The sequence below is a fragment of the Ascaphus truei genome, chromosome 6 (genome assembly GCF_040206685.1).
Source record: "Ascaphus truei isolate aAscTru1 chromosome 6, aAscTru1.hap1, whole genome shotgun sequence".
Lineage (NCBI taxonomy): Eukaryota > Metazoa > Chordata > Amphibia > Anura > Ascaphidae > Ascaphus > Ascaphus truei.
In genome coordinates this window covers 19748719-19751884 of record NC_134488.1, presented here as the reverse complement: position 1 = coordinate 19751884, position 3166 = coordinate 19748719, and the positions used below count along the sequence as shown (strand labels likewise).

At 52.1% G+C, this 3166-nt stretch overlaps 1 protein-coding gene across 6 annotated transcripts in view; it reads right to left on the bottom strand.

The window, feature by feature from the left end:
* The window catches only part of CASZ1 (castor zinc finger 1), a 268349-nt gene extending 266510 nt beyond the window's left edge, over window positions 1-1839 (bottom strand). For 4 of the 6 annotated variants that reach the window (XM_075603508.1, XM_075603504.1, XM_075603507.1 and 1 more), the window contains exon 1: window positions 1625-1839. The gene's annotated coding sequence lies outside the window, so the exon portion shown is untranslated. Of the gene's footprint in view, window positions 1-80; window positions 487-1624 lie in introns of those variants that run through there. The other 2 variants (XM_075603503.1, XM_075603505.1) reach the window with 2 other exon arrangements.
* Window positions 1840-3166: the final 1327 nt, after the last annotated feature.

Sequence of the window (3166 nt, the reverse complement as noted above, 5' to 3'; positions counted from 1 at the left end):
AGGTCACGCAGGCCAGGCAAAGAAAGCGACGAGAAAGGGCAGCCACCCTACATACACATGGGTTATTATTCTGCACTTACTAGAAAAGCAGCCACAGGGGAGAGTGGGGGGGGGGGGGGTCTCTTCCTCCCGGACAGGGGGGCGTCCTTCCTGTGCCCACCACGAGCCCAGAGGCAGCAGGTTACATGCAATCTCAGGGGTAACGAAGTTATAGACTATGCCTCGCATAGCACGGCTGCTCCACAACTTCCTCTCATTTTTTTTCCTCCCCCAGCAAAAAAATAAAAAAATAAAACGCACCAAAAAATAAAATAAGAATCCAATATTTCTTGCTTATTTTTTCTTTCTTTCTTTCTTTCTTTTTAGTCAACGCCTAAAAAAAGTGTCTTTCTGGTGATGCTGGGGTTTGAGTGACAGATTAGGCACCTGTTCCCTGTCCCGGGCTCAAAAATAGGAGTGTGACATTGACCAAAAATGCACGGTTCCAATCACCTTCCCTCCCCCCCCCCCCCCACCCCCCTTTCCCCTCCCCACCCCTGGGTGAGCCACCCTCCTCCCCAGTGCATTATTATAGTGAGAGCTGCTCCCACACCCTTAGTAACCCCGCTGCATGTGCACTGGCACGGGGCAGGGAAACTTTGTGCCTGGTAATGGTGCACGGAGCTGTCAGTGCTGGAAACACGGCAGGAGCAGTCTCTTACACCCCCCCTGTCTCCTGTCTCTTACACCCCCCTGTCTCCTATCTCTTACACCCCCCTGTCCCTTACACCCCCCCTGTCCCTTACACCCCCGTCTCTTACAACCCCCCCTACACCATTGGGGGCGCTCAATGTGGGGTTTGCTGGAGAAATGTCCTACCCATCGCTGCGGTGTCCGATCCCCTCACCCTCCCAGCGCACCCCCTAATAACATAATAAATAACCCATCCTGTGCACATATATAATCCGGGGGCATACTCCGCACTTGGAGAACTTTGGCACCGGGTTGATCCAGGTTGATGTGGAGTAGTTACCCCCCCCCCCGGCTCCCCTCACCCCGGGGGGAGAGCCGGAATCCCCCCCCCCCCCCCCCCCATGTTAAGTTGGAGTCTTTCATGCAGGTGACAAGGAGTCCGGTATCTTCAGACCCCCCCCCCCACCCCACAGCTGAGGGGGGCGGGAGATTATATGGGGGTGGGGGGGGGCAGAGGTGCTACCTGCGAGCTGTCACCGTATCCCCAAACCCACACAGTGCATCTGCCTACCATTACCCCCCCCCCCCCTCCCTCCACACAGGGCACGGCAACCCTGGGGCACTACAGAGAGGGGCACAGGTTACCCAATTCTCCAGGCGATGGTGGCAAAGGCAGAGATCACCCAGAATGGGGTAAGATCCCCCCCCCCCCTGCTGTGTTTAAATGACCGGGTGCCCAGTGACTGGCAGTGAGTGGTGCAGGGAGCAGGCTGTGCCCCCTGCGCTGGGGTGCAGCCCCCCTGCTGTGTTTAAATGACCGGGTGCCCGGTGAGTGGCAGTGAGCGGTGCAGGGAGCGGTGCAGGGAGCAGTGCAGGGAGCAGGCTGTGCCCCCTGCCCGCGGCCGGCCGGCCGGCACGCGCTGCGCTGGGAAGCGGAGAGAAAGTCTCTTACCTGCACTTGGGCTGCTTTGGGTGACTTTCCAAGTAAAGGAAAATGTGTGTTTCGGATGGAGGCTTCCGCGCATGCGCCATCTAACTTGCCTGATCCTGGATTTTTTTTTCTCCTCGCTGCTTTTATTATTGAATTTTTTTTTTTTCCCTTTCCTATTTCTAACCGGAGGCGGCGGGTAAAACACGGACTGGATCACCACGCGGGCTGCAGCTGCCACCCGGCCCTGAGTCCCGTCCCGTCCACCCCCCCCCCCCTCCCGCGGCCGGAACGAACTGCAGCTGAGCCGGCTGCAAAACCCGGACCGGAGTCCCTATGATGGGTGACTTCATAGGAGCTGGGTGACCTCTGGACTATTCCTGGCAGCAGGACTTCAGCCCAGGAAAGCTTCTTAGGCTGCTGCATGGGCTGGCTAAAGGTGTCACAGCCTTCCCCTGCTGCTGGTCACTTCAGCAAGTGGCAACTGTCACCTGGGGGTGACAAAGGGTCCTTTGCAAAAGATTAGCAGTGCAAGGTGCTGCAGCATAGGGGCTGACCCCGTGGGCAGCGAGAGGGTTAACGCCGGCTGGAAAATGCCAACGTTCCCAATTGGCAAACGGTCACCCTTTTTCCAAAGTGACCGGCGCGATTGTCGTTCCGAGGGGTTGTCACAAGGAGAATGGGCCACTTGGGGATTGGGTAATTGTCAGGTTATAGCACTTTATCGTGTGCGTTGCATGCACAATAAAGGATGGGGGGAAGTAGCCTTCAGTAGCACTTAGGTGCCATCGCCATGGGGCAATAAACTGCATTTAAGAAAGTAGCGATGCTGTGCCTGATTGTCGGATACTGTCCGACAAAGCTACAGTATTTGGACTTTTTGTTTTAGAAGGGATTGTATGGTCGTTGTGATTTGATACCACGAAGAGCAAACTAACTTTACAATAAAAATCTTATTTTTAGGAAAAAGATCAAATATGTAATTAAATACGTAGTAATACTCCAGGTGTGTTATTAAAGCTGCAGACCAAGCAATATCCTACATGTGTTGTTTTTTTTTTTTTAAATAAATTAGTTCTGTATTATGAAAAAATACTTGTAGCATTTAAAAAAAACAAAACAACTCTGAATTACATTTTTAATGTATTATAATGTAACAAGCATTTTTTTTGTTTCTATAACAACCATTTACAAAGTCATATCCCCTTCCTCTTCTGAAACAGTCTTTGGCACACCCGTTTTTGAACCATGCCCTCTCTCTAGCAGGGCACCAATTGTATCTAGTGACTGCCTGGTCACATGATCTTCCCCACAGAACTTTGCATCTTTGGTCCTCTTCTGACAGCCATTTAGTGAACCCCCGAGCCGAATCTTCACAGGTTGATCACAGGAGAACCGATCGATCGGCAACTTAGTTAATTACTTATCACTGTGTGGGTTGTATTGATGCGCATATTAAAGGGGAATTGTATTTGTTTTTTTAAATAAAAAACGTCAGCTTGGACTTCTGCTTTCAAAAAAGTGTCGGTCAGTACCACGTAGCACAATCACACTTCATCTACTGCC